At 41.3% G+C, this 25137-nt stretch overlaps 1 protein-coding gene and 1 long non-coding RNA gene across 11 annotated transcripts in view; both read left to right on the top strand.

Annotated features, from left to right (window-relative positions):
* LOC127010341 (protein alan shepard-like) overlaps positions 1-25137 on the top strand; it is a 105482-nt gene that overhangs the window by 60255 nt on the left and 20090 nt on the right. The gene's annotated exons all lie outside the window — the stretch shown is intronic.
* LOC127010373 (uncharacterized) lies at positions 8833-20841 on the top strand. The gene is made up of 3 exons (XR_007763124.1): positions 8833-16233; positions 16275-19324; positions 19497-20841. It is a non-coding gene; the product is annotated as an uncharacterized LOC127010373 (long non-coding RNA).

Below are 25137 nucleotides of genomic sequence, written 5' to 3'. Positions count from 1 at the left end.
GTTTTCCTCCACCACCTGCTGTTCCTGCTTTTCCTCTTGTAGCACCTCCATTCCTCCTCCTCCTCCTCCTCTTTTTCCTCCACCTTTTTCCTCCGCTTCTCATTCTTCATTTTCTACGTCTTCATCTTCTTTTCCTCCCTTTTTTTTTCGTCGTCCTCATCGTCTTCTTCTTCTTCTTCTTCTTCTTCTTCTTCTTCTTCTTCCTCCTCATTCTCCTCCTCAGACATCCGGTATCAGGGCAAAATGGAATGCCTATGGAGAAAGTATGTAGCCTACTCTTCCTCCACCTCTTCTTCCTCCTCCTCCTCCACCTCCTCTTCCTCCATCTCCACCTCCACCTCCACCTCCACCTCTTCCTCCTCCACCTCCTCCTCTTCCTCCTCCTCTTCCTCCACCTCCTCCTCTTCCTCCACCTCCTCCTCCTTTACCCCCACCACCATGATAACCTATATACTGCAACACACACACACACACACACACACACACACACACACACACACACACACACACACACACACACACCTAAGTTAAGTATAGGTCAGTCACTCAGGCATGTTTTTTTTTTCTTTCTATCTAATATTTCCATAATAATTTAAAGCACAAATTATCGTCAGCATCATAAACATCATCAGTAACAAGACTAGTATATAGCATTTATTTATTTATTTATATTTATTTTCCACATAATTTTGACCTCTTCTGACCTTTTTTTTTTGTTTGTTTGTTTGTTTGTTTGTGTGTTTGGAGTAGCGTCTAGCGGGCATTTTGTTGTTCTTGTATTTTTTTATTTTTTTATTATTATTTATTTTGTTGTATTTGATTTGATTTGTTAATGTTATATTTGATTTGATTTGTTCCGAGCAGCGTCTAAGTTTTTTTGTTGTTGTTGTTATTTTTGGTTATTTTTTTGCCCTTGAGCTGCCTTCCTTGCTGTGCAAAAAAAAAAAAAAAAAAAGTTGTGTATGTGTGTTTGTGTGTGTATACGTGTCTGAATCTGTCTGTGTCTCACCTGTCTCGTCTCACCAGGTCGATCGATTACGTAACAAGCACCCGCCTTCCCCCTCCCTCCCCTCTCCCTCCCCTCCTCAGCCATGTTACCTGCATTTTCATCATTGCCTCGCTCACACCTGTTGATTTAGCCTCCGTGCCGTTGCCTATGCGTTTCCCGGCTTATTAAAACGCGCCATCATTACTCAATACCGAATGATTGACACGTGACTTTAGTATGGCTCGTCTGGGATAATAATAGTGATGATGATGATTGATAACGATGATGATAATTGCACGTGTACTTGATTAAAACCGAATGATTGACACTTACCTTTAGCATGTCGCGTCTGGGCAGTGATAGAAGTAAAAATGATAATGATAATGATGATAATTTTCCATGTAGGCCACACACACACACACACACGGCCCGGTAGCTCAGGGGTAGAGCGTCTGGCTCACAACCAGAAGGACCGGGGTTCGATTCCCCGGCCGGGTGAAGATAAGTTGGGTTTATCTTCTTTCACGTGTAGCCCCTGTTCACCTAGCAGTGAGTAGGTACGCGACGTCAGGCGAGGAGTTGTGACCTCGTTGTCGCGGTGTGTTGTGTGTGAGTGGTCTCAGTCCTAGCCAAAGATCGGTACTACGAGCTCTGTGCTCTTCCGTAGGGGAACGGCTGGCTGTCCCGAGAGAGACCCGCAGCAGACCAAGAGGTGAATTACACACACACGCACACGGAAACCCTCCAAGGAAATACAATAATAGCCCCTCCACTACATGATTAGCTTTCTGACACACCCTGTAATTTCACCTACCAATACCTGAATGATTGCATACCCTAGGCCTCCTCCTCTCTACTTAGGCCTCATGTAATATACCAAGTTCTGAGGCGATGTATACGGTGAATAGAGGAGGAGAAAATACAGACGAAGGAAGGCTAGGAAATACAGACGAAGGAAGGCTAGGAAATACAGACGAAGGGAGGCTAGGAAATACAGACGAAGGAAGGCTAGGAAATACAGACGAAGGGAGGCTAGGAAATACAGACTAAGGAAACCTGTTCATGAGTGTACCAGCGAAAGGGATGAAAGAATGAAGGTGCGGGTGAACTCTTGCATAAGGGATTTTAACTCCACTGCTAATCCTGTTATCAAATGCTGCCACTGAACGACTATTTCAAAACAACACTGGACACAAAGATATTAGGTTTTTACACGTATCTGACCTTTATGAGCGTATATTATCGTATTTATAGAAGCAGCTACACCCACATTCTCACACGCTTTCGGCCAGCGTTGCCAAATTATCGTACTCTGAACATTGCATTTATCATTTTTAGGCTTCAAAACTGTCATACCCACACAAATAACGATAGAAAATTAAAGTTATCGTTAAAACTTAAATATTGACGGTTTCATTCTTTTTTGCTAGAGTTATCGGTCAGAAACTAAGAAAATGCAATGCGATGAATACGATAATTTGGCAACGCTGCTTTCGGCCCTCACAACAAATATTTTCCAAGGCCGCAATGAAGATTAGTCGAGTTCTCATGAGTTGTTTATTTTTTTATTCACAATCATGGTGCAGAAGCCTTGTCGAACTATCACCCGGGTCATAAAACTACCCATGGGAATACCCACAACCTCTATGGAAACCTTATTAATTAAATGTGTCAAATTCATTCCAGCGAGCCTATAAATTAAAAAAAAAAAAGTGATTACCCTCTACCAGTGGTTTAGTTCTTTCCTGTTAATCATGTCAAAATGGATATTTATTATGATTGCAATTTTTTTTTTTTTTCGTTCCTTTATGAGCTTAATTTACCGTATACGGAAGAGCCATTAACTAAACCGTTTCACCGAGCACGTAAAAATAAAAATAAACTTTAAATATAATAAAGATATACATAACTACACAAACAAACACTGATAAATAGATAAACACTGATCCCTCAATGTCAACTGTTTCAGGCGTTCCTTTACCTCTAACTTCTTGATCGTGACACCCTGAACTAGCGTGAGGTTGGCAGTGGCGTTATTTTTTTTTATTTTTTTTTCCGGTGATCATCATTGAATTTAACATCTTGGTGATAGAAAAAGTACAATTCATATGCAAGCTAGAACAAATTCGGTTGAAATAAAGTATTGTATTACGATAAAGAAAAAGCGATGAAGGCAGACCCACATTATATTATCGATCATTTCGGCGCCTAAGAACACGTACTTGAATAGACGCACGATTATTTTATCTTTAAGGACGTTCATGGGTCGAAAATCAAAGTATTGCGAAGAATATCATAAACGCTGACGACGATGAAAGTCAAGCTCATTTTATCGATCATTTCGCCGCCTAAGAACACGTACTTGAATAGACCCACGATTATTTTACTTTAAGGACGTTCATGAGTCGAAAATCACAGTGTTACGGAGAACAACGTAAACGGTGACGACGATGAAAGTCAAGCTCATTTTATCGATCATTTCGGCGCCTAAGAACACGTACTTGAATAGACGCACGATTATTTTATCTTTAAGGAAGTTCATGGGTCGAAAATCACAGTGTTACGGAGAACAACATAAACGGTGACGACGATGAAAGTCAAGCTCATATTTTCGATCATTTCGCCGCCTAAGAACACGTACTTGAATAGACGCACGATTACTTTTATTTATAAGGAAGTTCATGAGTCGAAAATCACAGTGATTAAGATCCATGAAAGGACATCAAGGCTAAACCAAAAAAATACTATCAACCCAAATAGAGTTCCGTGAAAGAGCAGACATGGATGTGAAAATAGAAGACACTGACGGAAAAGGAAGTAGAACAGGACTTTCATGGACGGCTAAAAAAAATGACTATACGCATAAGCCTAATGCTAGTATCGAAAGGTCTCTGCGCCCTTAACAAGAAAGCACCGTATGGAACCTCGACTAACCTTCACTGTGGCCTTGCAAAGTATTCATAGCGAGAACCCGAAACGTTGACTGACACGAACCTAAAAACTCTGGGCCATAGTCTCAAACATTCGATTCTTACACACACACACATCTGGCAAGGCTTTCGTAGAGGTTGTTTTGTTTCTTAGCATTGCGCTGACGACCCATTTGGAAGCAGTTTAACGGTACTAAGAGCTGTGTGTCTTCCCCTCTTTGGTATTAATTTGGTCCATACTCTCAAACACTTAGGGACCTACACACACACACACACACACACACACATCTGGTATAAGGCTTTCGTAGAGGTTTTGGTGTTTCTTGGCAAGTTATCATTACTCTCATGACCCATTTGGAAGCAGTTTAACGGTACTAAGAGCTGTGTGTCTTCCCCTCTTTGGTATTAATTTGAGGCTCACACACCCACATTTGATAAGGCTTGGTAGAGGTTGAGGGTATATCTATGGTGGGTAGTTTTATGAGCCTGGTGATAGTTTGACAAGGCTTCTGCACCATGAATGTAAAGAAAAAAAACATGAGAATCCGACCAGAATCCTTTATGGCCATTGTAGATCGTAGTTACACACACACACACACACACACACACATGTCATAACAGTTCAGTACAAAGCCAACACCGTCTCCAGTTTCAGCGTTACGAAAGACTACTGTTACAACGCACTCTCTAATTATCGTATCTTCGCTTCCCCCCCTAATGATGACTAATGCACGATATCGTATGACTCCGATAGCCGTAAAGTAACCCTGAGTATCGTAAAGGAGGGAATAATTAGGACAGACAGACACGCACGCCACCACCACCACTACCACCACCGACACTTCCACTACCACTACTACTACTACTACTATTATTATTACTATTACTACTACTTCATCTACTTCTTCTTTATCACTACTACTTATACCCCTACTAATCTTTTTTTTTCTTGTATTTCTTTTTCTATGTTGTAATTAATTTCGTTTTCTATTTTTTTTTTCAGTTAAATCTTCTTCATGTATCCATTTTTCTGTTTTTCTTTCTTTTATCCAGCTATTTGTTCGTTTTTTTATTAGCATTTCTATCTCGTTATCACCCTACTACTACTACTACTACTACTACTACTAATTCCCTTCTATTTTCCTTTTCCATTACTCCTTTTATATATCTTTCTTTTTTATATAATTCTTCCGCTACTTCGTTTTCCATATGGTTCTTCTTTCCACCAGTTATTTCTTCATATATTCATTTTTCTGTTTTCTTCTATTTTTATCCATTTTTATCCATATTTTCTTTACTAGCATTTCTATTTTTCTTTGCAACCCCCCCCCCCCTCTCTCCACCACCGCCGCCATCACTACCACCACCACCCTACCACCCTCCCCACCACACCCACCACCTCTATCACCTCCCCCCCTACCACCACCCTCCCCCCTTCCCCCCACCACCAATATCGATCAGGGTTCCCAAGCTATCGCGCGTCATCCCAACCCATATGTTGAGTTGTGTTTACTTATTCATGTATTTTATTGATTAATTGATTGATTTTGGCAGGTAGAGGTGTGTAGGCTTATACCTGTGATCATGTTTGTTTGTTTGTTTTGTTTGTTTGTCGGGTTAGTGTTTTGAAATGTTATTTTGTTTATTATTATTATTTTCGTTAGTTATTTAGTATTTCAGCCGTTAGCCTACATATTCTCTCTCTCTCTCTCTCTCTCTCTCTCTCTCTCTCTCTCTCTCTCTCTCTCTCTCTCTCTCTCTCTCTCTCTCGTTACCATTTCCGGCTGTGGAATTTATATATGTTTCAGTAGGGCAGATAGACAGAGATCGATAGTGTGTGTGTGTGTGTGGAAAGGAAATCGCTAGATGGGCGGGACGTGAAATTGATGTTAATGATATCACTACTACTACTACTACTACTACTACTACTACTACTACTACTACTACTACTACTTCCACCACCACACAACTACTACTACTACTACCACCACCACCACACTACTACTACTACTACTACTACTACTGTCAATTTAAAAGGATGGATTACCTAACGAATGATAAAGATTAACTATTACACCTTCTCTCATCCGTTAACATGATTTCGACAGACACGATTAAGGGGCAGTTTCGTAATTCGACAACACAGGAGGTTTGTTACATAAGGTTCCTCAAAACCAAACACAAAACCCCATAGACAGCCTTATTTTTTTCTCTCTCTCCTCCATGTTGCTTTCCTATAATCTTTTCTTCTTTTTTTCCTATATTTAACTTTTTTTTTTTAAGAAGTCCGAGGAAACTATACGAGAAGGCCTTAAAGTTCTTCGTGCTGCATCGAAAAACAACCTAACCTTCATGTTTCTTTCTTATAATCGTTTCCTTCTTTTTTTCCTTTTAACTTTTTTTTAAGAAGTCCGATGAAACTATACGAGCAGGCCTTAAAGTTCTTCGTGCTGCATCGAAAAACAACCTAACCTTCATGTTTCTTTCTTATAATCGTTTCCTTCTTTTTTTCCTTTTAACTTTTTTTTAAGAAGTCCGATGAAACTATACGAGCAGGCTTTAAAGTTCTTCGTGCAGCATCGGAAAACAACTTAACCATTGTGAATTGTATAGGATGGTGTACAGTTTGGTTCGGGTGGATTCAAAGACAATGCGTTGGACTGTGAAATTAGGTCTTAAGATCGGAACCCCTTCAGTCTTTCCTAGTCGTCGTGTTCTATTCGGTGGTGAGGAGTCAGGGGCCGCGCCTTTCCTCGCTTCTTGGAATTTATCGCGCCCATAAACACGCCTCTGACGCTTGATTAAGATTAGAACATCCTCAAGTCTTTCCCTAAGCGTTGAGTTAAGTCTGTCTGGTTACGTGCAGTCACTGGGTATTTCTGGGTGCTCTTTAAGAATATCAGTCGAAGAAGACTTAAAGCTTAAAACATCCTCAGGTCTCTTCCTAAGCGATGTGTTAAGTCTGTCCGCTTATGTACAGTCAGTAGGTGTTCAGGGCTCGTATGGTCACCCTTATAAGTTTGAACCGCATTTTGAACATGAGAACAAAAAATAATAGAAAAAGACTTAAAAAAAAATATCAACCGTATCATGAACGTAAGAATATTAAAGAATCGAAACCGACAGTCCGTTTCGTTCCAGCAACTATGGACAAAAACAACAACACTCAGGCAATTAACACTAACGTAAGAATAGAAAATAATCGAAACCTACAGTCCGTTCCGTTCCATCATCTATGAAAAGCAATACTCACTCACTGGCAACACTAACGTAACCATAGAAAAGAATCGAACACTGTAATTTGTCCCATTCCAGCATCTATGAAAAGCAGTACCCACGCACTGGCAACACTGGCGTAACTATAGAAAAGAATCGAACACAGTAATTTGTCCCGTTCCAGCATCTATGAAAAACAATACTCACCCAATGGCAACACTAACGTAACCATAGAGAAGAATCGAACACTGTAATTTGTCCCATTCCAACATCTACGAAAAACAATACCCACGCAATGGCAACACTAACGTAACCATAGAGGAGAATCGAACACTAATTTGTCCCATTCCAGCATTTATGAAAAGCTGTAGTCCTTCCCATTCCTGCATCCATGAAAATTACCCGCACTTGTGAAAAAAAAATACTCAACGGCAACACTAACGTAATAATAGTGAGTAAATTAATAAAAAAAAACACTATAGTCCGTTCCGTTCCAGCTTCCCAACCTTATCAAGATCATCAAACATATGTACTTCAGTTGTAATTATATGCTATCGACTTTTCTTTCTACATATTCCTCTTGTTACTCACTGGGATTTTTAGGCATTTCGTTTGCTTTAAGAAATATTAATCCGCCTTATCAACATTTAAATAGAAAATGAGCGAAAGTTAGTGAGAATAACGTTTTTAAATTAAATGATGCGTGTTAAGATTAAGAAATATTAATCCGCCTTATCAACATTTAAATAGAAAATGAGCGAAAGTTAGTGAGAATAACGTTTTTAAATTAAATGATGCATGTTAAGATTTATACTGTGTTTATATTTATTTCATCTCTTTGCCTCATTAAATTCCTTGGCAATACAGTTCTCCCACAAATAGCAAATAGCACATAAACGTTAGAACAAGAAGTGAACAAAAAACAGAGAATGTACGATGTAATAACTAAATTTCTAGTGTTTACGACTGTTTTCATATTACTGCTGCTTATTTTATCCTCGCCTCTCCTGCTTTGGTGCATATGCTTCCAAAAACTATCGGCCGCTTTGTGAACGTTAGACTGGAAAATGAGCGAAAATAGAGAGAAAGAAGCTGTTAATTGCAAATGATTCATGTTCTTGGTGGTTTTCATATTACTTCATCTTCCTCTCCTCGATCCCAAGTCTTTTTTCCCTTTCCTTATTTTATTTTCATCTTATTTTATCCTTTTATTAAAAACAGTGCCAAGGCCCATATTTTCTAACGCTTTCAACTTTCAACAATTATTTTCAAAGGCCACACAGTCCTCAGCAGTATTTTTCACAGTCATGGTGCAGAAGCCTTGTCAAACTATCACTAGGCTCATAAAACTACCCACCATGGAAATACATGCTATAATAACACAACCTCTACAAAAGCCTTATCAGATGTGGGTGTGTAAAGCCTAAGAATACCGGCCATATGTTTCTTCTTTTTTCTTCTTCTTCAACGTATGGCTCATGGTAGGCTAGAACAGGTCACGACTTTCAAATAGGTTGGGGGAGGAGGGGGGGTGGATGGAGACCGGTGGTTCAGTGGGTACGGTACTCGACTCACTACGGAAATGTTACGAGTTCGATCCCAGCTTATAAGGGCAGCCTCCTAGTGAGAGAAGTATAGGTCGCTTGTAACCCTGACAGAGCTATTTGATCTTACTTATTTACATTGCTTTTTTTTTAGGGGGGGGGGGGGGGGTCTTTAATCGCTTTGTTAATTTATATATATAGTTTACGTAATACCAAACGGCGGAATGCATGCAGATCTTAGCTCGTGGTAGCTGGGGAAGGGAAGCTAATACGATGGTTCTAAGCTTTGGAATTGGTACTCGGGGGGCATATGTTAAAATTGGAAGGTCGTTAGACTAGACTGAAATATTACTTGAGTCACGGAAAGAAAAGTTAGAAGAACATTTTTTTCATGGTCGTAATAGTCTTATGAGGCCTTGAGGTTCATGGTCTTAGTAGCTTTATTAGTCTTATTAGGTAGGCAGTTAGTTCGGGGGTTCTGCCTTATCAGTTTTATTATTTAGCCTCGGAGTCCTCATCCTTATTGGTTAGTCTGGGGTTCTGTTTTATTAGCTTTATTCCTTTGGTTTTATTATATTATTTTACGTTCTGGGGTACGGTAAAGCCTTGCAATTAGGTCGTTAAGTAAGACTGAAATATGTACTTTAACTCGTGGTAATAAACGTTAGAACAATTTTAATCAGATTTCAAAATACTACTTTACATTTTACGATAGGATGCAATGGTTCCTTTCAAAGCCTTGCAATGTGGTCTTGAGAATAATGACTGAAATATTACCTGGCTCGTCGCTGTAAGAAAAGAAGTTCATGCGTGTAATGACTTTGAAGATTACTGGAACTGTGGTAAAAGAAAAGTTCAAAGCTCAATTTTGGTCCATGTTCATATTCCTTCACGTTCTATTTCAACCTTGTAAATATAACCTGAATCGTCGTGGTAAAAAAAAAAAGTTAGCGAGAGTAATGACTTAAAATATCACTTGAACCACGGTAGCAAAGTTCAAAGCACGTGTTCATATTCCTTCACGTTCCATTTTAACTATGTAAAAAAAAAAAAGTTAGCGAGAGAAATCACTTAAAATATCACTTGAGCCGCGGTAAGCAAAGTTCAAAGCACAGTTTTAACCCGTGACCATATCCCTGCACGTTCTATTTTAACCTTGTAATATAACCTTACTCGTCGTGGTAAAACAAAAAAAAAAAGTTAGCGAGGGTAATGACTCAAAATATCACTGGAGTCGCGGTAAGTAAATTAAGTTCAAGGCACGATTTTAGTTCATGTTGCTATTCCTTCACGTTCTTTTTAACCTCGTAATATAACCTTAATCGTCCTGGTAAAAAAAAAAAAAAAAAAAAAAAGTTAGCGAGGGTAATGACTCAAAATATCACTTGAGTCGCGGTAAGCAAAGTTCGAAGAGTAGTTTTAGTTAATTTTCATGTTACTTCACGTTTTCACCCTTGCTATAGTATCGTGCGAACAACAACTGAATAAAATCTGAATCGTCGTGTTAAGAAACGTTCGTGAGAGTAATGACTTAAAATATCGCTGGCATCATAGGAAAAAACGTTCAAAGCACAATTTTACTTCCTATTCCTCTACGTTATTTTTAGCCTTGTAATAGAACCCGAATCGTCGTGTTAAGAAACGTTCGTGAGAGTAATGACTTAAAATATCGCTGGCATCATAGGAAAAAACGTTCAAAGCACAATTTTACTCCATGTTTATATTCCTCTGCGTTCTTTTTAGCCTTGTAATAGAACCTGAATCGTCGTGGTATTAAAAAGAACTTGATAGTACTGACCTAAAATATTACTGGACTCACGAGAAGCCAGGTTTAAAGAGCAGTTTTAATTCCTTTTCATATTCCTCCACGTTCCGACATCCGAGGTATAGCAGGATTGGCGTTCTTGAGTGACAACATTTTCCTGGTAGCCGGCGGGTGACTGGCGCCGCGCTGGGCAGAGTTGTGAGTCAGGCGTGCGGCGGGCTGTATGATTAATAGATTAAGGCTCGGGAGGGCGCGCCAGTCATGCTCCGAGGATGTGCACGGCCCTACGGATAGATGTCCTCGATTCTGGCTCCTGTAGGGAATATGGGACGTCTTAGGCCTGAGGTTCATGGTCGTAGTAGTCTTGTGAGGCCTTGAGGTTCTTGGTTTTAGTAGCTTTATTAGTGTTATTAGGTAGGCAGCTAGGTCGGGGGTTCAATCTTATTAGCTTTTAGTTTTATTAGTTAGATTCGGGGTTCTCATTCTAATTGGTTAGTCTGAGGTTCTGTTTTATTAGCTCTAAGTCTTATTAGGCCGGGGTTGTCATTCTTATTTGCTTTATTAGTCTTATTAGGCCTAGGTTCTCGTTATCATTAGCTTTATTAATCTTTCTAGGGCGCGGGTTATCATTCTCATTTGCTTCATTAGTCTTATTAGTCATTTGGACATGGTTTTAAGAGGGAAAAGAAATCCTGCATCGCTACAAAAGTAAAATGCATGGTCGTTATTCTAGCATGAAATTTGGAAGGAAAATTTTGGTTTTCTTTGTTGATATTTTTACCGTCTTATGATAAACTTTGTAACAAAGTCAGAAGGGTAAAATAGTAACAGATCAAAGTGGTTTATTCTCATCCACTGCAATTCGAGAGACTACAAGGCCTATGTTCTTAATTAAACATTTCGGCGCACACACACACACACACACATTTTATTATCAGTCATATTATTTTGTTCATTTGTTTCATTCATCTCATTAAATCGTCCACTGATGTATATTTTCAGCTCTAGGACTGCCTGGTTCTTACAGTAAACCGTTTATTATTATTATCATTACACACACACACACACACACACACACACAATTGATAAGGCTTTGGTAGGAGCTTTGATGGGTGGGGCATTTCCATAGGGGACAGTTTTATGACCCTCGTGGTGGTAGATCGACAAAGCTTCCATATATGATCATGAACGTGAAAAATACACTCATGAGAATCCGATTGATCTCCTTTTTGCCCTTTGGAAATAGCTGATGTAAGAGGCGGAAGCGTCCCAGAATACCGAATATTGACCTACGAAACTCAACTAGTGAATTAAACAATGTAGGCTCCCCCTCCCTGCCTCACACTCGTTCCCAGCAGTAGCATTCTTTAGTACCCCCTTGAATATTCTCACCGCATTCCCTTGTTTGAGGAACCCTGTATTAAGCCCAACGTTGCCAAATTATCGTACTCATCGCATTGCATTTTCGTAGTTTCGGACCGATAACTATGGCAAAACGGAAAAAAAAAGCATCAATAAATAACAGCTTTAACGCTAACTTTAATTTTCTATCGTTATTTGTGCAGGTACGAGAGTTTGAGGCTTAAAAATTATCAATATAATGTGGTGAATACGATAATCTGGCGACGCTGATTAAGCCGAGTGTGGGTTGTGAGTGGACAATGCTGTGTGTGTTGTGTTGGGTAAGTCCCGTTTTTGCCCCGCCCTTCCCCAGCAGTAGCACTCTTTAGTACCCCCTTAAATATTCCCACCGCGTTCCCCTAGTTTGAGCAACCCTGTGTGGAGCTGAGTGGTCAATGCTATGTGTGTTGAGTGCGAGTCCCGTCCTTGGCTAGTGTGATCAAAGAGTTACGTTGGGGATAATAAGAGGGTTGAGGCGATGGATGTTTTTATCGTTGTTAGGTTTCAAAACACTTGAGACGGTGTGATCGTTGCTGACTGTGTATTATGGCGGGGTTGTTGGGATTGAGGCCCCGGATGGTGTGTGATCATTGAGGAGTTGTGTTGTGCATTGCAAGAGGAGGGTCAATGCGATGGTTCAGCTGTTATTATTGGTAGCGTTTATTTATAAGCGTTGAAGTGTTGTGATTAGTGTTGTCTGTGTTGATTGGGGTTATTATTATTATTATTGTTTTTGCCGTAAAGACAGCAGCTCAAGGGCAAAAAAAAACAAAAACGTTAATCACTGCTCCCATATAAAAGAGTTAAGAGGAGTTGTCGAAAGAGAGGTCAATTTCGTGAGGAAAGGTGTTATTGGGATGATGATTATTATTATTATTATTATTATTATTATTATTATTATTATTATTATTATTATTATTATTATTATTATTGAAGCTCTGACTGGTTCGATCATTGAGTTGCGTTGTGCATAATAAATGGACTGAGGTGATGATTCTTGTTCTTATTGTTAGGTTTCAGAAGACTTGAGGTGTTGTAATCAGTGCTGTCCATTATTGGGTTTGAGATTCGTCCTTGGTGGGTGTGATCATTGTGTTACGTTGTGCATAATAAGAGGGTTGAGGTGTTAATGCTTCTTCTTATTGTTAGGATTCAGAAAAAGTGTTGTGATCAGTGATGTCCATTATTGGTTACGAGGCCGTGGTTGGTGTGTTCATGGAATTCTCTCTCTTTTGGCAATTCTTTACTTTTGTCTGTTGTGGGAGCGGTGAGTAGCGGGCTTTTTTTATTCTACACTCTTTTTGTTGACCTTGAGCCGTCTCCTTTGTTGTTAAAAAAAAAGAGAAAAAAAGAGGGTCAGGGGATGGATCTTCTTGTTAGCATTGAAGCCTATTACGAAGTTGTCATCGTTGCTGTGTTGGTGAGGCCAGAGTCATAGGGCCGCTTTCAGTCACTTTGTTTTGATCGTTACCAATGGCGGCGATCGACGCTATAATTTTCCACGTGAAATCGGCCTATGGGGTAGTGGCGGCTGCAGAAGAAGCGAGAGGTGTTGAGAGTGTGTGGTAAGGTGCGGGGCTAGACTAACCCCGCAGCCGCCACTACCCCATCGGCCAGTTTTACATGGAAATACTATAGCGGCGATAACAGCCATTGGTAACGATTCAAACAAACAAAACGACTGTGAAAGCGGCCCATAGAGTAGGAGGAGTTAGGCCATCTTCATCACAGGCACCATGTTGTTATCAAAAGGGCAGCGCGGAATTCAAACTAATACTGATACAATAATGCTTTTTTTCTACTCTATGGCTTTGGGCAAGGCTGAAGGCGATGGCCGGAATGGATTATCACATAGGTAGAAGTCGATTTTTTTAATGATTTTTCTTTTATATTTCAAAGGACAAGTTTAGGGGGTTGGCTGGCTTTTACGTATATACTTTTACTATACTTTTATGGCGTGTTAAAATTTGTATATCCATTATTTGAACGTATAACCATAACACTGAGGAAGGGGAAGGAGGGGTGGGGGGGTCGATCTTTACATGAAATAAATCGTAACACTGAGGAAGGGGAAAGGGTGGTGAGGGCGACCTTTCTGTGAGATAGACTTTGGATGGGTATATACAGTAACCTCCTAGGCACAGTTATATGTACGTAGAGAGCGATTCTTAAAGAGGAAAGCCTGGAGGTGATGGGATAACTTTTGTCTTGTGTTCATCAACCTTCCCCTTCACTTCCCTTCAGTACCCGTCTCGTAAACTGCCCTTCCTTTCCCTTCACCCCTATCTCTCCCTTTACTTACCTTCAATACCCGTCTCGTAAACTGCCCTTCCTTTCCCTTCACCCCTATCTCTCCCTTCACTTACCTGCCACCTATACTTCCCTTCCCCTCACCCCGTTTATCCTCCCCTCCCTCCTACTTTCCTTCATCACCTGCCCCCCTTCCCTTTCCTTCAGACCTAATTTTTCCCTCCCATCTCCCTCCCTTCCCTTTCCTTCACTCCATCTATCCCTTTCCTCTTTCCTTCCCTCCCTTCTCCCTTCACGACCTGTCCCTTACCCATTCCCTTCCCTCTAAACTTTCCCTCCCTTCACCCCTCTACCCCTTCCCTACCTCCCTACCTCGCGGGAACGACTGGTATAATAGCTTGAGTTGCGTTTATGCTTTCAAAACCGAACTACACACACACGCACGCACCCAACACACACACCATATCCTCTCAAAGTTTCTCACCGACCACCTCTTTAAATGAACTTCAACACAACACTCCAACATCAGTCGTTTTGTAGAATCAGTGCTATAGCAGATATTTTCCATTTTTTCCCCTCTTTATCTGCCTCCTTAACTGTAAGAATAATGAAGTTTGGGGTGATGGCTGGTGTGATCATTGCTTCCGTGCTGTGTTTGGGACCCCGAGGTGACGCTAGGAATACTCATCACTGCATTGGATTAGGTTACGAGGCTTGATCACCGTTGCCAGATTATCGTACTCAAGAGCCGCGGATTTACCAGTTTTTGGCCAATAACTTGCCAAGAAGCACCAGTAATTAACCATTTAAACAATAACCATATATGAATACAGTTATTTGGGTGATGAAAGCAGTTTTTGGGTCGGATATCGGCAAACACAAGAGGCAAAGTACGACAATCTGGCAATCTTCACGTAATTGAGTGCTCTTTCGGCCACCTCTTCGGATTCTTTACAGGCGCAGCGAGTAGCGGGCTTTTTTTATTGTTTCCCTTTATTGTGTCCTTGTGCTGTCTCCTTTACGGTAAAAAAGAAAAGAAAAAGAGTTGAGCCTGATGTATTTTTCTCCCTTAAGCTGCCTCCTTTACTGTAAGAGAGAGAGAGAGAGAGAGAGAGAGAGAGAGATATTGATTGATTTAAGATGGTGGCTACAGAGGTCATTGCGCCCGTGCTGTGATTGAGATCGCCGAGGTGATGGTTGGAATAATCATCATCGTAATTTCTGTGTTGTGTTGTGTTACGAGGCCTGAAGATGTGATGGCCGTTGTAATCATTGGTAACACTGATCATTTTGAAGTCAAGGTCGGGGAGGTGTAATAATCCTGGACTTAGTTGACTCGGTGGTATTGTTGGTGTTAGCCTATTAGTTTGAAGGCGAGGCAGTTCAATTTCTGTGTTTTAAAAAGTGTATTATCGCTTAACCACAAAGGACTTAATTGATTCAGTGATATTGTTGGTGTTAGCCTATTAGTTTGAAGGCGAGGCATGGGTGGCAGTTCATATTTCTGTGTTTTAAAAAGTGTATTGTCGCTTAACCACAAAGGATGTAATTGATTCAGTGATATTGTTGGTGTTAGCCTAGTAGTTTGAAGGGGAGGCAGTTCAATTTTCCTTGTTCAAAAAGTGTTGCCGCTTTATGACTGTCGTATAATATTTTAATGACTAAATATCGTCACCTTCATAAACAAACCGCCTAAGTCATTATTTTCTGCTTTACAGGAAATCAGAAAAGAACTGTCATTATCTTATTTGGCTTAAGATTTAGGCAGAAATGAAAAGCCCAATTCTAGAACACTCAAACCCTGAATGACGGAGGCAACTATACAAAAATGGGCGTCACGTGATGAAAAATTGATGTAAAAAAAAACCTGAAAATCACTGAAAAATGACTTAGGCGATTATTTTATGAGGGTGACGATATGGTGATCTGATGAGGTCCGTATTTTATGAGGGTGACGTTATGGTGATCTGATGAGGTCCGTATTTTATGAGGGTGACGATATGGTGATCTGATGAGGTCCGTATTTTATGAGGGTGACGATATGGTGATCTGATGAGGTCCGTATTTTATGAGGGTGACGATATGGTGATCTGATGAGGTCCGTATTTTATGAGGGTGACGATATGGTAATCTGGTGAGGTCCGTATTTTATGAGGGTGACGTTATGGTAATCTGGTGAGGTCCGTATTTTATGAGGGTGACGATATGGTGATCTGATGAGGTCCGTATTCTCAGACGCTTTCGGCTCAAACAACAATTATTTCCAAGGCCCACAAAGGAGATCAGTCGGGTTCTCATGAGTGTTTTCCACATTAACCCCTTGACTGCGGATTTCCTACCAGAAGACCACCAAGCTATACAGGAATGGAACAAAAAGTGGCTGATACAATTCAATGAAGATGTAAAGTCCTGCACCTTGGGAGGGGATATCCAGCATACCAATACCACATGGGAAACACACCACTATCCACCACAGAGACAGAGAAAGACCTGGGACTGTATGTGTTACCAGGCTACCAGTGAAGGCGAAATCCGTGCCAATCGCAGCGGACGGGTTAATGGTACAGAAGCCAGCCATGTCAACTATCACTAGGCTGATCTGAAAACTACCCGCCATGGAAATGCCTACTACTTCTACAAAAGCCTTATCAAATGAGGGTGTTCAGGCTCCGAAATGTCTTCAGGGCCGTAATTTCGGGGGGCAATGGAGGTTATATCCCCCAATGTTTTCTATATCGGCTTTAAAATGACCCTTAACCTGGAAGCAGCAGGGATCATGTTTCTTAATGGTCCCTCTAAGCGAGAAAAATGAGAAAAAAACATCACTCACGCGAACCATTTCATAATATATATCAAAGCATTTGTGATCAGTTTATGCATCATCTATTTTGGGGGGTTTATATCATGGCAAAAATGTGGCCCGTCGCTGCTACACGGTAAAGGCACAGATTTGGCCCGTCGCTGCTACCGGGTTAAAAAGGAGCCTGACCTGACAACACCTGACACCTGGCCGTAAAAATGACAGCTCGGGCGGATTCACTTAATTGGGGTGATGTCGACTCCACCAATTCCACCTCCATGCCCCCATCTATGCGTACAAACCCCACGTATCCTATTCACTGTAGCCTGGCTTTTGCGGTCATCATAAGCCTCATTGTCTTCACTGCACCATTTTTAGCTCATTGATTGGAGGTATAACGCGTATATCGATCGATGCTCTAATTTTAAGTAAACAAAGAGCATCAGACGATCAGGAGAGCTGTTGAGATCGAGCCAGTGATCTGAAGAGAGGATGTTGTTTTTGTGGAGGAGCTTGATGGAAAAAAGAGGATGTTTTGGGAGAAGCTCAGTGTAAATAGAGGATGTTTATAGATGAGCTTAGTGGAAAAAAAAAGGATGTTTATGAAGGAGCTCGGTGCAAAGAGAGGATGTTTATGGAGGAGCTTGGTGGATAAAGAGAGGATGTTTATGGAGGAGCTTGGTGGATAAAGAGAGGATGTTTTTGTGGAGGAGTTTGATGGTAAAATTTGATCCGGATGGTGATTTAAGGAAGAAAGGCTGAAAATTATTGGACTTTGTAAACGATAATAAGCATAGGATTTTGACACGAATTATAAAACACGAAAAATATAGAAAAAAAGGAGAATGGTGATTTTTTTAACAGAACTAGTAGAATGACTTTGATCCGGTTGATGATTTAAGGAAGAAAGCATGAAAATTATTGGACTTTGTAAACGATAATAAGCATAGGATTTTGACACGAATTACAAAACACGAAAAATATGGAAAAAAAAGAGAATGGTGATTTTTTTAACAGAACTAGTAGAATGACTTTGATTCGGTTGATGATTTAAGGAAGAAAGCATGAAAATTATTGGACTTTGTAAACGATAATAAGTATAGGATTTTGACACGAATTACAAAACACGAAAAATATGGAAAAAAAAGGAGAATGGTGATTTTTTTAACAGAACTAGTAGAATGACTTTGATCCGGTTGATGATTTAAGGAAGAAAGCATGAAAACTATTGGACTTTGTAAACGATAATAAGTATAGGATTTTGACATTAATTATAAAACACGAAAAAATAAGAAATATAAATGAGAATGCTGTGATTTTTTAACATAACTGGCAGGATGAGTTTGATCCGGTCGGTGATTTAAGGAAGAAAGTATAAAAATTAGAAAGCATAAAAACTACGTAAGCAATAATGAGTTTGTGAGTGTGTCTGACATGGTAGCCTACTCGCTTCGGACTATAAATAGACCAAAAATGTTAATTAAAATCCACAACAACAGCGAGTAGGAAAAAATGTCTTGGTAAGGGACTGTAATGAGCTAATGATAAGGTTGGATTTAATCTGTTCCCTGATAGTAGAAGATAGGCTCTGATCCTCTCAAATTATTACAAAAGTTTACGTGGAGGAGGAAAACCTAAAGCCCGTATTCTTAAACATTTCGCTGCCCAAGTATTAAAAGGAGATATTTTGGACTAACTTCCCATAGCCTACCACGCGATATATACTGACAAGCCCGGGCCTTTTCTCAAATATTGCGTTGCTGCCTTACACATTACACCCACCCACATTGGACAAGCCTTTCGTAGGAGTTTGGGGTATTTCCAGGGGTAGTTATATGGCCCTGCTGGTAGTCTGACCTTTCTTCCGTACCGTAAACCTGAAAAAACACTCATAAGAATCGGATTAATCTCCTTCTCGACCTAAGGAAAGCGTTGATGTGAGAAAAGAGCGTTTAACCCTTTGACTGCGGATTTCCTATAAAAAGACCTCACCAAGCTACAGGAATGGAACAAAAAGTGGCTGCTACATTTTAGTGAAGAAAAATATAGAGTCATGCACCTTGGGAGGGGAAATCCAGCATACCAGTACCACATGGGAAACATTCCACTATCCACCACAGAGGCAGAGAAAGCCCTGGGAGCATATGTTTCCAGGCTACCGGTGAGGGCCAAATTCGTACCAATCGCAGCGGATGGATTAAGAATACCGACATAAAGCCCTTCTCCTTAAACCCACAAGTGACAAGGCTTTCGTAGAGGTTGTGTTAGTAGTATTTCCATGGTGGGTAGTTGTATGACCCTGGTGGTAATTTGACAAGGATTCTGTTTATGTGAACGTTGGAAAAACACTTAAAGAGAACTCAACGTATTCTCAAACATTTCGTGCATGGCTTACACAACACATCCACAAGTGACAAGGCTTTCGTAGAGGTTGTGTTAGTAGTATTTCCATGGTGGGTAGTTGTATGACCCTGGTGGTAATTTGACAAGGATTCTGTTTATGTGAACGTTGGAAAAACACTTAAAGAGAACTCAACGTATTCTCAAACATTTCGTGCGTGGCTTACACTACACATCCACAAGTTACAAGGCTTTCGTAGAGGTTGCGTTAGTATTTGCTTGGTGGGTAGTTTTATGACCCTGGCGGTAGTTTGGCAAGGATTCTGCACTATGAACGTGAAAAAAAAACATGGGAATCCGACTCTGATCTCCTTTGTGGCATCTGGAAATATTTGTAGGTATTGCTAAGAGTAGTTTTATGAGTCTAGTGATAGTTTAACAAGGCTTCTGTAACCATGAACATGAAAAAGCGCTCATGAGAACCCGACTGTCTCCTTTGTGGCATCTAGAAATAGTTGTGGGTATTGCTAAGAGTAGTTTTATGAGTCTAGTGATAGTTTAACAAGGCTTCTGTAACCATGAACATGAAAAAGCGAGAACCCGACTGACCTTCGTGACCTTTGGAAATAGTTGATGTGAGGAACCGGAAGCTTTTGAGAGAATACGGACCGAGAGAAAATGTTTAAAGGGTAGCGACTGAGGAGAATAAATTTAAGCCGAAAAGTATCTAATGCAGAGACTATATAGTTAAAGATTCTTCGGGGAGTTCGACGTTTATGGACAGGAAAGGGATGATAAAGACTAAGCCTAAAACTCCATAAACGGTGATGTAGCCTCTTCAAATGTCAACCACGCCCCCTCCTTAAAATAGCATGCCAGCTCCCTTTTAAATAATAACCCTACCTCCCCTTTTTGTGGTTACCTCGCCCCCCCCCCCCCCTTCTCGAAAGACAACTGATCCCCTTAGAAATGGTAATGTAGCCCCCTATTAAAATGGTAACCTAACCCCTAACTAGCTCCTCTTGAAAGGTAACATAGCCCCCCACTGAAATGATTTAAAGTCCCGTAGTTCGTAATCCAGCCCCCCATTTCAGGATAAACCCGCCCCCCCCCCCCCCCACCCCCACCCCGCCCACCACCACCACCACCATTAATTTTAACCCTGGCCTCTTCACATTGTAATTTAGTCCCTTAAAATGTAAACAGCCCCTTTAAATAGTGTTATAACCCCCTAAAGTGATATCATAGCCCCCTTGAAAAAGTAACCCAGACCCCTTAATAGGAACCCAGACCCCTTAAATAGTAACCCAGACCCAATAAACAGTAACCCAGGCCCTCAAAAACTTGTAACTCAGACCCATTAATAGTAACCCAGACCCCTTAATAGTATCCCAGACCCTTTAATAGTAACCCAGACCCCTTAAATAGTAACCCAGACCCAATGAACAGTAACCCAGACCCCCCCCAAAAAAAATTGTAACCCAGCACCTCTCATAGTAACCCGGACCCAGTAAACAGTAACCCAGACCCCCCAAAAAAAATTTAACCCAGACCCCATTTAAAAAGTAACCCCACACCTCTTATAGTAACCCAGACCCAGTAAACAGTAACCTAGCCCCCCCCCCCCCCAAAAAAAAAAAGTTTGTAACCCGGACCCCATTTAAAAGTAACGCAGTCCGTCTCATAGTAGCCCAGGCCTAATTAACAATAACACACCCACCCTCTCCCCTCCTCCTCCTCCTCCCCCTCCCCCAACCCCTCCTCCCTCACTCCCAGGAAACGCACATTACAGCGAAGGCATAGTTATCGAATTTGACATGGCGGAGGAGGAGGAGGAGGAGGCGGCGGAGCTGTGTCAACGATAAATAACAAGGGGCGTCACCTGGAGGCAGTAAGAGAAACCGTGACTTGCAAAGGACCGGGGGAAGGGCGGGGTGAAAGGGGGGGGGGGGGGGGGCAAGGCAGGGGAGGAGAGGAGAAGGGAAGGTTATGCGTTATGTGTTATTGTTGTTGTTGTTATACGGAGGGGCGAAGGGAAGGTATCATTGTCATCATCATCATCATTATCATGGGTTTTAATTTTTTCTTGTAGTTGTTATTGTTGTTGTTGTTATACGGAGGTACGAAGGGGAGGGAAGGCAAGGGAGGGATGACTGGAAGGAAAGAAGGAAGTTATCATCATCATCATCATCATCATCATCGTCGTCTTCGTTACCATGGGCTTTATTTGTTGTTTGGTGGTGGAGGTGATGGTGGTGGTGGTGGAGCGTGAAATAGCCTTGGCATACCTATCTACCTACCTATATATCTATCTATCTACCTGTCTACTTATCCTCTAACCTACCTGCAAACATACATACATACATACGCACATACATATGGATACGTATATATACATTCCTTCATATTGACTTGTCTGTTACTTCGATGTTTGCTTTTTTTTGTTTGTTTTTTTATACTCCTCTTCCACCTCCGTTATTTTCTTCCCTCTCAGCTCCTCCTCCTCTTCCACCTCCGTTATTTTCTTCCCTCTCAGCTCCTCCTCCTCTTCCACCTCCGTTATTTTCTTCCCTCTCAGCTCCTCCTCCTCTTCCACCTCCGTTATTTTCTTCCCTCTCAGCTCCTCCTCTTCCACCTCCGTTATTTTCTTCCCTCTCAGCTCCTCCTCCTCTTCCACCCCCTCCGTCATTTTCTTCCCTCTCAGCTCCTCCTCTTCCACCTCCTCCGTCATTTTCTTCCCTCTCAGCTCCTCCTCCTCTTCCACCCCCTCCGTCATTTTCTTCCCTCTCAGCAGCTCCTCCTCCTCTTCCACCCCCTCCGTCAGTTTCTTCTTCCTCAGTTCAGTTCCTCCTCCTCCTCCTCCTATAGTGGTAGCAGTAATGGTAATTCTTTCCTCTCTCCTATATAATTTCCATGCAGTTTTTCCATGCTGCATGTTTTGGCTGGAGGGATGGGGGGTGGGGGGGGGAGGAGTCCTCGCCTTTGCTGTCCTTCATCTTCCACCTTTGATTATATAGTTAGTGTAGCTTGTCACAAACAGCCTCGTAAGGACTATCAGGCCTGCTGTTGTTTGTTCTTACTTTGTGTTCCTCCTCCTCCTCCTCCTCCTCCTCCCTTGCCTTATGAAACCGAAATTATTGATATCCCTGTACTGTTGTGTGCCCTTATTCCAGCTTTCGTTGTTGTTGTTGTTTCCATCGTAGCTTTGCCGTGCTTTACTATATCGACTTATTGTGGTAATGGAAATAACGTTAACGATAATGAAAGAAAGGATGGGTGCATGGAACTGATGAAAGAAAAGGAGAGAAAAGACTTCGAATTGGACGTGAAAGCGAAGTAACTGTTATAACGCCTCTGAAAGTTGGGTGAATAATATAATTGGCATCTGTTCTCTTTGCACCGTCAGCATTTTTGTGTGGAATGTTATTTTTTTTAAAGGAAGACTCTCTCTCTCTCTCTCTCTCTCTCTCTCTCTCTCTCTCTCTCTCTCTCTCTCTCTCTCTCTCTCTCTCTCTCTCTCTCTCTCTCTCTCTCTCTCTCTCCTAATCTATTTCCATCATTCTGTCATAAGTTTTTCGTGTGTGTGTGTGTGTGTGCGTGTGTGCGTCTCATCCTCTTTCTCGTAATTCCACTCATTGTATTCTTTCTCGGGTTTTTCCGTCTTATATCCTTCTTATCAGTGTGTGTGTTTATTTTACTTATTCCCGTTTATCTTCCTCTGCCTTCCCAGTTATCCCTTTCGTATGCATTATTTTCCCTTCGTTCCTTTTCTATTTCCCTATTCGTCTCTTCCCCTTCAATTCATTCCTTTCACATTCGTCCCTCTCCCACCTCTTCCGTATTTCATTCTGTACCTTTCTCTCCTTCCTTCATTATATTCCTCCTCTTACGAAAATATGAGCACATTGTTGAACGACTACTTCCTTTCAGTATTCACACAGGAGGATCGAACGACTATACCGGAAAGAGTTCAGGTGTACGAGGGCGGGGATGGCGATAAATTGAGGGATATAATAATTACCAGGCAAGTAGTTCAGGATGAGATAGATAAGCTTAAGAAGAACAAGTCGCCAGGTCCTGACGGGATATTTCCGAGGGTATTAAAGGAGCTAGGTGATATAATCAGTGACCCACTATCCGACATCTTTAAGATGTCGGTAAATACTGGCTATGTGCCGAGCCTATGGAAAGTAGCTAATGTGACGCCGATTTTTAAAAAGGGGGACAGGTCAGTTGCTTCAAACTATCGCCCAATTAGCTTAACATCGGTTATAGGGAAGATGCTGGAGTCCATAATAGCCAGGAACATTCGGGAGCATTTAGAGAAACATAGCTTAATTCACGACTCGCAGCATGGGTTCACAAAAGGTAGGTCATGCCTCACCAATCTCTTGTCCTTCTACAATAAAGTATTTAAGGCGGTTGACAGAGATGAAAATTATGATGTAATCTATCTTGATTTTAGTAAAGCGTTTGACAAAGTTCCTCACCAACGACTGTTGCTTAAATTACAGGCTCACGGAGTAGAGGGTAAAGTTTTGAACTGGGTCAAGGCGTGGCTTAGCAATAGGAAGCAAAGAGTGCAAATCAATGGTAAAAGATCTGACTGGGGATGTGTTACGAGTGGGGTCCCACAAGGTTCGGTATTAGGTCCACTTTTGTTTATTATTTATATCAATGACTTAGACACAGGAATTAGTAGTGATGTTAGTAAATTTGCAGATGATACCAAGATCGGTAGAGTAATTGAGTCGGATCAGGACGCTAGTATTCTCCAAGGTGAACTCAACAGATTATATGACTGGGCGGATAAATGGCAGATGGAGTTCAATGTAGGGAAGTGCAGTATTCTGAGTGTAGGTAGGAACAACCCCTCACATAACTATTGCTTAAATGAAACTCTCATAAGTAGGTCTGGGTGCGAGAGGGATTTAGGGGTCTTAGTGAGCTCTGATCTCCGTCCAAGGGAACAATGCATTCAAGCTAGAAATCGAGCTAATAGGGTACTGGGATTTATTTCAAGGAGCGTAAGCAACAGAAGAACCGAAGTCTTCCTCAAACTATATTTAGCATTAGTTAGACCTCATCTTGACTATGCGGTTCAGTTCTGGTCACCCTACTATAGAATGGATATCAAAATGTTAGAATCGGTGCAGAGGAGGATGACTAAGATGATTCAGGGGTTGAGAAACTTGCCATACGAGGAAAGACTCAAACAGTTAAACTTGCATTCTCTAGAAAGGCGAAGGGTGCGTGGAGACATGATCGAGGTTTATAAATGGATGAAGGGCTTTAATAAGGGAGACATTCATAAGGTTTTGTTGGTAAGAGAACCGGGTAGGACACGAAGTAACGGGTTTAAACTGGATAAATTCAGATTCAACAGGGACATAGGCAAAAATTGGTTTACTAATAGGGTGGTGGATGAGTGGAATAGGCTTAGCAGTCATGTGGTGAGTGCCAATACAATTGTCACATTCAAAAATAGACTAGATAAATTCATGGACAGCGATATTAGGTGGGGTTAGATACACGGGAGCTTAGGGTCAAAGGAGCTGCCTCGTACAGGCCTACCGGCCTCTTGCAGACTCCTGCGTTCTTATGTTCTTATGTTCTTATGTTCTTCCTCTTCGTGTTCCTTGTCCCTCTTCGCCCCTTCCTTTTCTCCTTTCTACTTGTCCCTTCCCTTATCTCTCCCATTTCATTCTGTATCCCACTCTTCCTTCATTCTTCCTCCTCCTCCTTCTCTCCCTCTTCTTGTTCCTTCCCTTTCTCCTTTCAACTTGTCCCTTCCCTCTCCCCCATTTCATTCTGTATCCCTCTCTTCCTTCCTTCTTCCCTCTTCGCCCCTTTCCATTCAGTGCATTCCTTTCACACTCCTGCATGTCCCCCATTTCATCCTT

This window comes from Eriocheir sinensis, chromosome 4 (genome assembly GCF_024679095.1).
Source record: "Eriocheir sinensis breed Jianghai 21 chromosome 4, ASM2467909v1, whole genome shotgun sequence".
Lineage (NCBI taxonomy): Eukaryota > Metazoa > Arthropoda > Malacostraca > Decapoda > Varunidae > Eriocheir > Eriocheir sinensis.
Note: the sequence above shows the minus strand (reverse complement) of the source record. Positions and strands in the feature narration are given on the sequence as shown.